The sequence below is a fragment of the Trichechus manatus genome, unplaced genomic scaffold (genome assembly GCF_000243295.1).
Source record: "Trichechus manatus latirostris isolate Lorelei unplaced genomic scaffold, TriManLat1.0 scaffold00032, whole genome shotgun sequence".
NCBI classification, from domain to species: domain Eukaryota; kingdom Metazoa; phylum Chordata; class Mammalia; order Sirenia; family Trichechidae; genus Trichechus; species Trichechus manatus.
The window spans coordinates 4,849,543-4,864,494 of NW_004443968.1; the positions used below are offsets into that span (position 1 = coordinate 4,849,543).

Genomic DNA, 14,952 nt, shown 5'->3' on the forward strand with positions numbered 1-14,952 from the left:
AAAGCATTACTCAAGAAGAAGAACAATGTGGGAGGCCTCACACTACCTGATTTTAGAACCTATTATACTACCATGGTAGTCAAAACAGCCTGGTACTGGTACAACAGATACATAGATCAATGGAACAGAATTGAGAATCCAGACCTAAGTTCATCCACCTATGAACAGCTGATAGTTGACAAAGGCCCAAAGTCCATTAATTGGGGAAAAGACAGACTCTTTAGCAAATGGTGCTGGCGTAACTGGATATCCTTCTGCAAAAAATTGAAACAAGACCCATACCTCACACCATGCACAAAAACTAACTCAAAATGGATCAAAGACTTAAATATAAATTTGAAAGCGATAAAGGTTATGGAAAAAAAATAGGGACAACACTAGGAGCCCTAATACATAGCATAAAACAATATGAACCATAAGTAACAATGCACAAGCACCAGAAGAGAGACTAGATAAATGGGAGCTCTTAAAAATCAAACATTCATGCTCATCAAAAGACTACACCAAAAGAGTAAAAAGACAACCTACAGACTGGGAAAAAATTTTTGGCTATGACAAATCCGATCAGCATCTCATCTTTAAAAGCTACAAGATACTGTAAAACCTCAACAACAAAAAGTCAAATAACCCAATTAAAAACTGGGCAAAGGATATGAACAGACACTTCGCCAAAGAAGATATTCAGGCAGCTAACAGACACATGAAGAAATGCTCACAATCATTAGTCATTAGAGAAACGCAGATCAAAACTACGAGACATCATCTCACCCCAACAAGGCTAGCATTAATCCAAAAAACACAGAATAATAAATGCTGGAGAGGTTGTGGAGAGACTGGAACACTTATACACTGTTGGTGGGACTGTAAAATCGTACAACCACTTTGGAAATCGATTTGGTGCTTCCTTAAAAAGCTAGAAATAGAAGTAGCATACGATCCAGCTATTCTACTCCTTGGCATACATCCTAGAGAAATAAGAGCCATCACATGAATAGATATATGCACACTCATGTTCACTGCAGTGCTGTTCACTATAACAAAAAGATGGAAACAACCTAGGTGCCCATCAACAGAAGAACTGATAAACAAATTATGGTATATCCACACAATGGAACACTACGCCACGATAAAGAACAATGATGAAGCCGTGAGACATCTTATAACATGGAGGAAGCTGGAATTCATTATGCTGAGTGAATTTAGTCAGTCACAGAAGGACAAATACTGTATAAGACAACTATTACAAGAACTCAAGAAAAGGTTTACACACAGAAGAAAACATTCTTTGATGATTACAAGGGTGGGTAGGGAGGTTGAGGGTTATTTACTAACTAGATAGTAGATAAGAATTATCTTAGGTGAAGGGAAGGACAGTACACACTACAGGCGAAGTCAGCACAACTGGACTAAACCAAAGCTAAGAAGTTTCCTGAATACAGTCAAACACTTTGAGGGACAGAGTAGCAGGGGAAGGGGTTTTGGGACCATGCTTTCAGGGGATATCTAGGTCAATTGGCATAACAAATCTTATTAAGAAAATGTTCTGCATCCTACTTTGGTGAGTGGTGTCTGGGGTCTTAAGAGCTTGCAAGTGGCCATCTAAGATGCATCAATTGGTCCCAACCACCTGGAGTAAAGGAGAATGAACACCAAAGACACAAGGAAAGTAGTAGCCCAACAGACAGAAAGGGCCACATAAACCAGAGACTTCATCAGCGTGAGACCAGAAGTACTAGATAGTGCCTGGCTACCACCAATGGCTGCCCTGACAGGGAACACAACAGAGTCCCTGATGGAGCAGTAGAAAGGTGGGGTGCAGAACTCAAATTCTAGTAAGAAGATCAGACTTAATGGTCTGACTGAGAATGGAGGAACCCTGGAAAGCATGGCCCCTGGATTCTCTATCAGCCCAGAACTAAAACAATTCCTGAGGCCAACTCTTCAGACAGGGATTTGACTAGACTGTGGGACATAAAGTGATACTCGTGAGGAGTGTTCCTCTTAGCTCAGGTAGATACAAGAGACTAAACGGGCAGCTTCTGTCCAGAGGTGAGATGGGAATGCAGAGAGGGTTAGGAGCTGGTTGAATGGACATGGGGAATCAGAGGTGGAAAGGAGAAGTGTGCTGTCACAGTATGTGGAAAGCAATTAGAGTCACATAACAATGTATGTATAAATTTTTGTATGGGAAAAAAATTTTTAAAAATGGGACTAAATGAACACTAACTAATTCTGCATCATTAAATCTTTTTCACACTTGCTGAGATTTCTGCATAGTGGTACAATTCACTTTCAATCAACTGACCACACAATACGGTTTATGAAAGGCAGAATTTCCCTTCCAGTGTATTGAAACCACTTGTTCTATCTAAATCTTGCTTAGGTTATGTCTCAGAAATTGCTTTAGCAGCTAACATTTAATGTACCTAATGACAGCTCTGTTGACATCCAGAGTCCCTCTATGCAACTTGCAAATAAGATCCCAACTAAACCAGGAGAATCTCTCCAGAGACAGTTTGAGAGAAAGCAAATCTTTCATCAACTTGAAAAGAAATAATGATAATAATCTTGTTCCTACCAAGAGTATACTTCTGGTACGAGTGGAATATAGAATGAAGAAACTCAATGGGGTCTCTATTCTTTAAAATTATGTGTCTAACGTTTTATTTAACATGAAACTGTGAATCATCCTCCATGTTCATAGTCATATGAATATAAATGTCTCCAGTGCCCAGCACAGTGCCTGACATATAATACATGTTCAGCTAAATTTTGCTGAAAAAAAAAAATGAGTAGAAAAACACTCAAATATCAATAATTTTTGGAGTGTCCAGCATTTTATACTGCTGAAACCTCAGCTCTCTTCTATTCGAGAAAATGATCAGCAGTTGGCAAATGTTTAATTATATTTAAAGGAGATATACAAAAATATAAGATATATGCTCATAAAACGTGAGCCAAAAACCATCTAACTGCCTAAGTATGACCATGCTCAACTGCCCTCCATTTCCTTCTAAGCTCCACTTAAATGTTCCCTTATTGCCAATTCCAGATATGTGTCTTAAATAAGTAATAAGATAATTAGCCCGAAAGAATACACACTCGACAGGCCAACTATTAAAATAATACGGGACCTTGGGAAAAAAAAATGACACATTATAAAAAGAAATCTTGAAAACCCAGTGGAGGGTAGAAGAAGCTGGCTGCAGGGCAGGACTGAATAAGACAGGTATGTACTGTGCTGTCAGCAATTTCATTTCAGCATGGAAATATCTGGGGCACATCAGGGAGTGTCATGGAGTTCAGGTGATTTGGGATCTGTTTGAAACGTAAAACTAAGTGAACCTGATTATGTGATTCCCTCCAGTCTGGGTGTTGTTTTGTATTTGTTTTGTTTTGTATTGTTTTGGTTTGGGCTTTTTGTACACTGTAGACACTGAATAAATATTTGAACCAACTTTCCTCGTCTGTCAAATTATAATCTTGAAAGGCCTTTCCAGGACTATGATGCAGTGATTCTAAGATTTAAGGTTTTCACTGACTTGCAATCAGAGACTACTACAATAAGAAAGACTTTTTACAAATAAGGAAACTGCTGCTGTCTGAAATTCTTCATCAACCATTGCCAAACACTGAATCTACCCCAGATTCAAAATGAAACCTTCTCATTTTCTGTAATGTTGAAATGCCTGTGTCTAGAATATGTTATCTTACACTGAAAATTAGAGTAGTCTAAGAAATCACATGGGCTAGGTTTCTTATTTCTACCTGAAGTGAATTCTTACTTGAGAACCTGTGTTGGAAGCTCTACCACAATCTAGCAATAAATAGGCCAGGCTGGGCTGGACTGTGTCCTTAACCTTAACTCTTGCACCAGCGTGTCTAGCCCAGGATCCCTAACGCAATTTAAATCTGGACCTTCAAGTAGTCCAGTTGACTCAGCTGAACTAGGCTGATTAGGATCAGCCACCACATAGAACCATTTACACCTGACCACTCAATACCTGTTTATTGGTTTCCTCCTCTGTGCCTGGCACTATTCTAGGCAGTGAGGATTCAGACATGAACAAGACATAACCCTCCCCTCAGAGCTCATAGTCTAGCAGGATATATAGACAAGTATACAGAGAAACATGAACAGTGAGATAAATGCTAGGTAGAGATAAGGACAGGATGCTACACTACCACATGGAAGAGGCATCTAACAATCTTGGGAGGCCAGAGAAGTCGTCCTGGAGGAGAAGACATCTAAGATGTAACCTTAAGGACCAATGGAGTAGGACAAAAGAATGGGGAAGAGTGACCCATTTGCTAAAACAGGAAGTCCAATGTTGGCAGAGCATTGGGTGTGGCAACAGAAAACACAGCAGTGTGTGTCTAGGTGTGGTCCTCCAATCATCAGCAGAGTTCCGCCTAAGGAAGTTACTAACTGTGCAGATTTCTAAGCCCCAGCTCAGCCCTGTTGAATCAGAAACCCTTGGGGTGGAACCAAGAGTTCTGAATTGTAAAAGTTCATCAAGTGATTTTGATAAAAGTAGAGGTTTGAGAACCACTGCAATGACAAGCACACAGATATTTTTCGAGGCTTAAGTAAGATGTATTTAAAATACTTAGAACAGTGCTTGGCGTGGCACGTAATATTAGCTCAATACCAGTTGCCATGGAGCTACCACCAACTCATGATGACCCCATGCGTGTCAGAGAAGAACTGCTCCATAGGGTTTTCAATGACAGACTTTTCAGAGATAGATTGTCAGGCCTTTCTTCTGAGGTGCCACTGGATAGACTTGAACCTCCAGCCATTTGGTTAGCAGTTAAGGAAGTTAACCATTTGCACTTTTGAGGGACTCCATTAGCTCAATAAATAATGATTATGAACATTAGCTATTACTCCATTACTGACAGCCAGACAGAACTGAGACTTCTTCCACAACCTAACTGAATCATAAATGTTTCTTTTTTCTTTTAATGGCTATTCTGGGCACAACAGCTATTGGTATTAAACTCTTATATATAATTTTAAATGATATGAAACTTTTTCAAAAATCAGTAACCAATTATATCCTATTTAATGCTGAAATATTAGGTTTATCAAGATGCATTCTTTATTTTTTATAAATTTGCTTCCAACCAGAGCAGTTGGAGACTATGACACATTGATTTAATTTTCCCCAGAATTGTTCTCTTACTGAAAAAGTGAACCGTGAAATATGTTCACGTAGATGTAAATTAAAATAGCTCAATCCACAGTAATAATAACATTTGTATATCATCTAATAATATAAAATGCCATTTCATGTTTGTTATTTAATTTAATCCTCAGGACAACCATATAAGAAGTGTACAGCAGATATTGTTTTTATGTTATGGAAAAGGAAATTAAAGCTCAGAGAAGGTAGGTAAATTATACAAGTCATGGAGCAAGTAATGGTGAAGCCAGGGCTTAAAGCTAAGATTTTCCAAATTCCATGCCAATGTTTTTGTACTGTGATAATGTGGGTAAAAGGAAACGTTCACTTTGATGAATTTTGTTGTATATACATTTTGATATACCAATCCATTACTCCCCATTCTGCCCAATTCACTTACTAGACATTTGGAAGAATATACTCACTGTGTGTAATAATACAATGCCATAAACGGTCAGGATTCCCTCTTCTTCTCTGACCTCTGTCTCGTTTCCCTCCTGAGAAAGATTATGGGCAAAGAGAATTCAAGAAGCAGCTTAGGAAAGAGTCAGAAACCACGAATCATAATCATTGGGTTCACCTGAGTCTGCGTTCACTGAGTTTTTAAGATTCCTTGAAGAACCTGTGGGAAAACATAAAATTTAAGATGAGAATGGAGGCAGAACTTCACAGGTTGTGCCCACTTCTTTCTTTCAAGCTTTCACTAAACCAGTGTTTTTTTTGTTCTAGTTGCACCTTAGAAATACTTGGGGAGCCTTCCAAAAATGTTAAAGCCTGAGCCCCACCCTGTTGCTGTTGTTAGGTGCCATTAAGTTGGTTCCCACTCATAGCAACCCTATGTACAACAGAGGGAAACACTGCCTGGTCCTGCTCCGTCCTCACAATCGTTGCTATGTTTCAGCCCATTGTTGCAGACATTGTGTCAATCTATCTTGTTGCTGACCCTCCACTTTACCAAGCCTGATGTCCTTCTCCAGTGATGGGTCCCTCCTAATAACATGTCCAAATGGACGGGTTACCCAATAAGAAAGGTAGGCACGGTCTTACTTATGCTTACTTACTAATAGTAGTGAAATTGTGCACAACCGATTAGTAAGTAAACACAAGTTAGACACAAGTAAGCCCGTGTGTACCTTGCTTACTGTAAGCCCATGCACACCTTCCTTATTGGTTAATCCACCCCTATGTCCAAAGTACGTAACACGAAGTCTTGCCATCCTCCCTCCTGAGGAGAATTCTGGCTGTACTTCTTTCAAGACAGATTTGTTTGTTCTTCTGGCAGTCTGTGGAATATTCAATATTCTTTGCCAACACTATAGTTCAAAGACATCAATTCAACTTCAGTCTTCCGTCTTCATTGCTCAGCATTCGCATGCATATGAGGCGATTGAAAAATACCATGGCTTGGGTCAAGTGCACCTTAGTCCTCAAACTGACATCTTCGCTTTTTAACAGTTTAAAGAGGTCTTTTGTAGCAGATTTGCCCAATACAACACAGTTATTTCATTTTTTGACTGCTTCTTCCAGGGGCGTTGATTGTGGACCCTAGTAAAATGAAATCCTTGACTTAACCACTGTGCCACCAGGGCTCCTTAGCCCCACCCTAGACCAATTAAATCAGAATCTCTGTGAAGCCAGGATATGGGTAGTTTATTAAAGCTCCCCAGGTGCCTCCAATGTGCAGCGAGAGCTTGAGAAGCAGTGCGTTGGGCTAACCGCCAGATCTTAAGCTCAAGGGTAACGGCAATTTAGGAAAACACAGTGGCTCTTGGAATAAGTGCCCACTGCTGCTCTGGAAAAAGGCAGAGCACTGTAAAAGATCTGTGCTGCACCTGGTCCAGTGGAAAAACAGGAATCTGGGTCAAGAGGGAGCCAGACCCAGACTCCTCAGATCAGCAAGTGCTAGAATAATACAGAGAAAATCCTTTACTCCACCCGTTTAAGCTCACCATTGCTATATGCTGTCTGCACTGTTTCTAAACTGTAGTGATTATCCCTTTCCCAATTTTCAGTGTGCCTTTGTGTTGTTTATGTTGGGGTTATGTTTGTTTATTAGAGTGATTGACTGGTTGGTTTATTACCAACATAATAGAAATATGATCATTCAAAGTTCATTCTACAGGAAAGGATCTGGAAATGCAAAACCTAACAATTTTATCCTTTTCGTAACATAGATCCTTTTTTACTCTCCAAAGTTTCTTTTAGATCCTGGATTATTTTGTGAATTAAAATCAAACATCGGTCTTAACTATATATATTGAATGTTTAAGAAATAAATACAGTAAGAACACACTAATAATTTTCATGTTTTAGAAGTATATATAATTTATATTTATAAATTATAATTTACATTCTCTATTCCGATTTTCTTGTTGTTATAAATGTTGATATTTACAATAAAACTGAGGTGGCAGCATTTATTGCCCATTATTTAAACTTAAAGTAAGTGACACATCACTTCTTGCACCATTGTCAGCTCTAACTTATATTTATTATTCACTTTGCCCTTGATTTATATAACTGAAAATATTTTTAAAGGTGAAAATATTCTTTATGTACTTGTAGCATATTTCAAATAAAAATGTAGTCTTTTTTGCCACTATTCTGAACTTGTCCCATCTGCCCAGATAAAAATACAAGTTATAGATTCAAGAATCTCCATAGGAATTCTTTAACTCTGTATCAACAAAGAAATCATTCTCGAAATACATCTGATGACATGATAGACTGGTAAAGTCAAATCTCTCCAGAAGCAAAAATTAACTATGATTACTTGATGTAAGACATCACTCAAACCAATCAAATGTTATTTTGGGAAATCATAAATTTATATCCAGCGTCAGTTTGTCACTCATTAAGTTCTTGTAAGAATGATTAGGAAATTATCTTAATAAGTAAATGTTAGTCTTAAACTCTTCTTGGTTTGATGGCTTAAAAATATAAGTTTATATCAATCCATTGAGTCTTGCTAAAAGTCTCTGCCTACTTGAAGGATAATTTATTCTAGTATTAATAAACTTTATTCAGGATTGATGAGAAATTCTTGCATTGCTTCATTCTGCAACAAATCTACCTACTACATGTTAGCACAGTTTTTAAAATATGGGTTATAATTAATATTAATAAATATTTACTGAGTTTCTACTATGTTCCAGCCACTGTGTGAGGTACTGGAATATATGAAAATCTCATTATCTAAAAGGATTCCCATACACAAACATGCCAGGAGCAGACTGCAGTCTTGCCAAGGTGTCATTTTACTGACTGACGTGGATCACCACCCCCTGGCAGTCAACAATGACAGCAGGCAAAGCCACTTAACAGGGAGTTACTGATCCTCCAACTGTATTTTGCTTGTCACTACTTTGAAAGATGCTTACTTTGAAGCTCTTGATCATGTGGAAGAGAAAAACCACAATGTAACCTATAGATCAAGGAACACAGAGGTTTTAGACGCACAAGTAAATCACTTTGCCTGTAACTCAGAGAGATCACAAAAGAGGTAAATGTGCTGAAGAAAATACAAAGCTTCCATAAACTTGATGATAAAGGAGTCAATTTCTTCTCTGATAAACATTTTTTAAGTGGTAGGGCCAGAATAGAACTAAAGATTCTCCCTTCTCAAGGCCACGCAATGACTAGACTAGTAATGTGCCCCTTTCAATGAGAAGAATAGACTCCCTACATTTGTTTCCAAATTACTCCTGCCATAACTGTTGGTACTCTTGTCCATGCTTATTGAACCAGGAAAAAAAAATGGGTTTCTCATATGTCACTGATCATTTATCAATTCCCCAAACTGTTAGTAGCAAACTTTTTCATGTTAAGTATTAGTCATTGTTCATCAGCATTGTGAAGAATGTTTGTATGTGGCTATGGGTTTTACATCTGCAGTCTTTCATTCTCCACAGAAATCATATAGTAAAATGGCGATGTGATTTAAATTTCACTGGAGGAGGGGGGAAAGGAGAAACCATTGCTTAGGAAGCATTGACTTTCTGTTTATGGTGATGGGAAATTTGGCAATGGATATTGGTGACGGTTGTACAACTTGATTGATACAATTGGTGTCACTGAGTTATATACGTGAAAAATGTTCAACTGGCAAATGTTGTGCTATCTATAGTTTTACAGCAATAAAAAAATTTATTAGACTTTTAAATGTTTTCTATATGGAAACAAGAAAGAGGGATGATCACAGAAAATGTCTAAAAACAATACCTTGTTTAACTGCTTTTAATGTAGCCCAATCCACTGAATTGACAGTAAAATCTTATTTATTTGGATGTTATTAATTTTCAATGTGATAATCTACATGGCATTTGGTTGAAGCTGACCCATGAAATTAGATCTAATCTGAGTAGTAGTTTACCACTTGCAAAGGAATTAGCTCAACTTTCTAAGCCTCCATTTCCTCACCTGTAAAATAGGAACAACCTTTTATCTATTTTATTCACCATTACTACTAACACTACTTCAATTCATACACATCTCTTCCCTAAAATAATAAAATAGTTTCCTAAATGGTCCTCCTGCCTCCATCCTTGCCCACCTACCCACCCCCACCTCTGGAAAAAAAAAAAAAAAATACAAGTTACTATTTACACAGGGGCCAGAGTGGTTTTTGTTTTGTTTTATCTAAGCCGGAGCATGCCACACCTCTGCTTTCTAATGACTTCCCAATAAAATCCAAACTCCTTGTGGCTGATAAGACCCCCATGAGCTTCCCCACTACAACTCCTTCTTCTCTAACCTCATGCCCCACCATGTTCCCTCCACTCCAGTGACACTGGCCTCCTGCCCCTCACACATTCCATGCCAGCACGGCCTCAGGCACCTGCATGTGCTGTTCCTTCTGCCTGGAATGAGTTTCCCCCACAGAGTCACAAGGCTTGTCCCTAGGGTCTCGATTCCAATGTCACCTCCCCTAGCCAATTCTTCTTCTTAAAATAACATTCCATCCCTAAATCCCCTGGTCATTTTTTATTCCCCTTACCCTGCTCTATTCTTCTTCAGAGTACTTCTCAGACTGTGACTTACAATATGTTTTTTGTTAGTATCTGTTTCCCTCCACCAGATTAAGCTCCATGAGAGGAAGGCTTTCTGTCTCTTTTTATTCACTGTTATATACAGGTAGTGGAGCCCTGGTGGTGAAGTGGTTAAGAGTTTGGCTGCTAGCCAAAATGTCCGCAGGTCGAATCCACCAGCCACTCTTTGGAAACCCTATGGGGCAGTTCTCCTCTGTCCTATAGGGTCGCTATGAGTCGGAATCACCTGACACCAAGGAGTTTGGTTTGGCATTATACAGATAGTCCTGACTCATGACAGGGTTCTGTTCCAACGACTCCATCTTACGTCAATTCTGACGTAAGTTGAACACCTCATTTTTAAAAAAGCTTTCGTTATTATTGCCTTTTATTATCAGTATCTTTACAAATCTGATTTTACTTGTCTTTGGGGGTTGACATGATAATGATAGTATCAGCAAATTACATGCTGCAACATTGTATGGCGTATCTGTTACTAATGATTAAGAAAAAAAAAACCGATAGTCGTAACTGCAGTTTGCCGTAACTCGAACACATCATAAATCGAGGACTACCTGTACTCAGTACAATAATGCCTGGCATATAGTAAATGCTCAAGAAGAATATATTAAATTAATGATTTCTTCTTCTTTGTAATGCCTTTTATAGCCTACTTTAGTTACTTAAATCCATGTTCTTAAAAAACTCCATAATTCAAGTTTTTCACCGGCTCAGATTGAATTTATGTATACTCAATCTGAATTAACATGATTCTATCATATGGGGTAAATAAGTGATCCTACAAAGGAGCCCTGGTGATGCAGTGGTTAAGAGCCTGGCTGCTAGCCAAAATGTCACAGGTCAAACCCACCAGCCGCTCCTTGGAAACCCTATGGGGCAGTTCTACTCTGTCCTATAGAGTCGCTACGAGTCAGAATCGACTCTATGGCAACAGGTTTTTTTTTAATAAAGAAAAAAATATGATACCCTAAAAAAAAAGGAAAAACATTATAGCATAGCCATTTTGAAATCTTACCACTATTTTATTTCACTGGCCTATCAACCTAATTTGTTTTTGCTTTTGTTTTTGTCAGTTTCATTCAAGATCTGAGAAAATTCTAATTATGATACCTTGCCCTTATTAACTGTGTTTAATGATACAATAACTGGTACAATTATATAATATGAATTTAAAAATTTATTTAATTCAGTGTCTGAGTTATAAACTTAAATTCACTAAAGCTAAATATAGTGTTCTAAAATGTCAAATTCTTTGACATTTTTCCCTTTGAGAGGTAGAGTCTACCTCATTTCAGATTGAATCTGGGAAAGCTGTGACTGTTGCTGTGGCTGTTAGGTACTATGGAGTCAGTTCCAACTCATAGTGACCCCATGTACAACAGAAATAAACACTGCCTGGTCCTGCACCATCCTCACAATCCTTGCTACGTTTGAGCCCATTGTTGCAGCCACTTTGTCAATCCATCTCGTTGAGGGTCTTCTTTTTCGCTGACCCTCTACTTTACCAAGCATGATGTCTTTCTCCAGGGACTGGTATCAACTGGTAACTTGTTCAAAATATGTGAGATGAAGTCTTGCCATCCTTGTTTATAAGGAGCATTCTAGCTGTACTTCTTCCAAGACAGATTTGTTCATTCTTCTGGCAGTCCATGGTATATTTTATATTCTTTGCCACCGCCATAATTCAAAGGCACCAGTTCTTCGTAGGTCTTCCTTATTTATTGTCCAGCTTTTGCATGCATATGAGGCGATTGTTACCATGGCTTGGGTCAGGTGCACCTTAGTCCTTAAAATACATCTTTGCTTTTTAACACTTTAAAGAGATCTTTTGTAGCAGATTAGCCTAAAGCAATACATTGTTTGATTTATTTATTAGACATTGTGGATCCAAGTAAAATGAAATCCTGGACAACTTCAATCTTTTCTCCCTTTATCATGTTGTTGCTTATTGGTCCAGTTGTGAGGATTTTTGTTTCCTTTACGTTGAGGTGTAATCCATACTGAAGGCTGTAGTCTTTGATTTCATCTGAGTTCTTCTAGTCTGTCTGCTTTCAGCAGCCAAGACTGTGTCCTCTGCATATCACAGATTGTTAACGAGTCTTCCCCCTATCTTAATGCCATAATCTTCTTCTTGGATTATTTGCTCAGCATACAGATTGAATAAGTATGATGAAAGGAAGCAACCCTGACGCACACCTTTCCTGATTTTAACCATGCAATACCCCCTTGTTCTGTTTGAACGACTGTCTCTTGGTTTATGTACAGGTTCCACATGAGGACAATTAAGTGTTCTGGAATTCCCAGTCTTCACAATGTTATCTATAATTTGTTATGATCCACACAGTCGAATAATTAATAAAACACAGGTAAGCATCTTTCTGGTGCTGTCTGATTTCAGCCAAGATCCATCTGACATCAGCCATGATATTCCTTGTTCCACATCCTCTTCTGACTTTAGCTTGAATTTCTGTCAGTTCCCTGTCAATGTACTACTGTAATCGCTTTTGAATGATCTTCAGCACAATTTTACTTCTGTGTGATATTAATGTTATTGTTTGATAATTTCCACATTCTTTTGGATCATCTTTCTTTGGAATGGGCACAAATATGGGCCTCTTCCAGTTGGTTGCCCAGGCAGCTCTCTTCCAAATTTCCTGGCATCCATTTTTTGAAACATCTCAATTGGTATTCCATCAATTCCAGGAGTCAATTATTTGGAAGACTTGCTTGGACTTCTTCCTTCATTACTATCAGTCCTTTTTTTATTATTTTTTTCCCCATACAAAAATTTATGCATACATTGTTACGTGACTCTAATTACTCTCCCCACACTGTGACAGCACACTCCTCTTTCCATCCCTGATTCCCCATGTCCATTCAACCAGCTCCTAACCCTCTCTGCATTCCCATCTCACCTCCAGACAGAAGCTGCCCATTTAGTCTCTTGTATCTACTTGAGCCAAGAGGCACACTCTCCACAAGTATCACTCCATGTCCACAGTCCACTCCAGTCCTTGTCTGAAGAGTTCACACTGGACATTGTTTTAGTTCTGGGCTGATAGAGAATCCAGGAGCCATGCTTTCCAGGGTTCCTCCAGTCTCGGTCAGACCATTAAGTCTGGTCCTCTTACTAGAATTTGAGTTCTGTACCCCACCTTTCTCCTGCTCAATCCAGGACTCTCTGTTGTGTTCCCTGTCAGGGCAGTCATTGGTGGTAGCCAGGCACAATCTAGATCTCCTGGACTCAGGATGATGAAGTCTCTGGCTTATGTGTCACTTTCTGTCTCTTAGGCTAATAGTTTCCTCTTGTCTTTGTTGTTCTTCAATCTCCTTTACTCCAGGTGGTTGGGACCAATTTATACATCTTAGATGGCAGTTTGCAAGATTTTAAGACCCCAGACGCCACTCACCAAAGTAGGATGCAGAACATTTACTTAATAAGCTTTGTTATGCCAAATGACCTAGATGTCCCCTGAAAGCATGGTCCCCAGACCCCTACCCCCGCCACTATGTCTCTCAAAGTGTTTGATTGTATTCAAGAAACTTCTTAGCTTTGGTTTAGTCCAGTTGTACTGACTTCCCCTGTAGTGAGTGCTGTCCTTCCCTTCACCTAAGCTAACTGTTATCCACTATCTAGTTAGTAAATAACCCTCACCCTCCCTCCCCACCCTCGTAACCATCAAAGAATGTTTTTTTCTGTGTTTAAACCTTTTCTTGAGTTCTTATAATAGTGGTCTTATACAGTATTTGTCCTTCTGTGACTGACTAAATTCACTCAGCATAATGACCTCCAGCTTCCTCCATGTTAAAAGATGCTTCATCATTGTTCTTTATCATTGCGTACTATTCCGCTGTGTGGATATACCATAATTTGTTTAACCACTCTTCCGTTGATGGGGACCTAGGTTGTTTCCATCTTTTTGCTATTGGGAACAGTGCTGCAATGAACATGGGTGTGTATATATCCATTCATGTGACGGCTCTTATTTCTCTAGGATATATTCCAAGCAGTGGGATAGCTGGATCGTATGGTACTTCTATTTCTAGCTTTTTAAGGAAGTGCCAAATTGACTTCCAAAGTGGTTGTACCATTTTACATTCCCACCAACAGTGTATAAGTGTTCCAGTCTCTCCACAAGCTCTCCAGCATTTATTATTTCATGTTTTTTGGATTAATGCTAGCCTTGTTGGGGTGAGATGATATCTCATTGTAGTTTTGAACTGCATTTCTCTAACGGCTAATGAACGTAAGCATCTCTTCATGTGTCTGTTAGCAACCTGAATATCTTCTTTGGAGAAGTGCCTGTTCATATCTTTTACCCATTTTTTAATTGGGTTACTTGTCTTTTTGTTGCTGAGGTTTTGCAGTATTTTGTAGATTTTAACAGATTAGACGCTGATCAGATTTGTCATAGCCAAAAATTTTTTCCCAGTCTGTAGGTTGTCTTTTTACTCTTTTGGTGAAGTCTTTTGATGAGCATGAATGTTTGATTTTTAAGAGCTCCCGTTTATCTAGTCTCTCTTCTGGTGCTTCTGCATTGTTATCTATGGTTTGTATTGTGTTTATGCCATGTATTAGGGCCCCTAGCATTGTCCCTATTTTTTCTTCCATGATCTTTATCGTTTTTGATTTTATATTTAAGTCTTTGATCCATTTTGAGTTAGTTTATGTGTATGGTGTGAGGTATGGGTCTTGTTTCAGTTTTTTGCAGAAT

The 14,952-nt window shown here is 38.6% G+C and overlaps 1 long non-coding RNA gene across 1 annotated transcript in view; it reads right to left on the reverse strand.

The window, feature by feature from the left end:
- Positions 1–5,614: 5,614 nt before the first annotated feature.
- Positions 5,615–14,952, reverse strand: part of LOC111820277 (uncharacterized) — a 47,017-nt gene continuing 37,679 nt past the window's right edge. Inside the window, exons 2-3 of the long non-coding RNA XR_002823828.1 lie at positions 5,770–5,811; positions 5,615–5,686 (exon numbers count right to left, since the gene is read on the reverse strand). This is a non-coding gene — a long non-coding RNA (uncharacterized LOC111820277). The remainder of the gene's footprint in view (positions 5,687–5,769; positions 5,812–14,952) is intronic.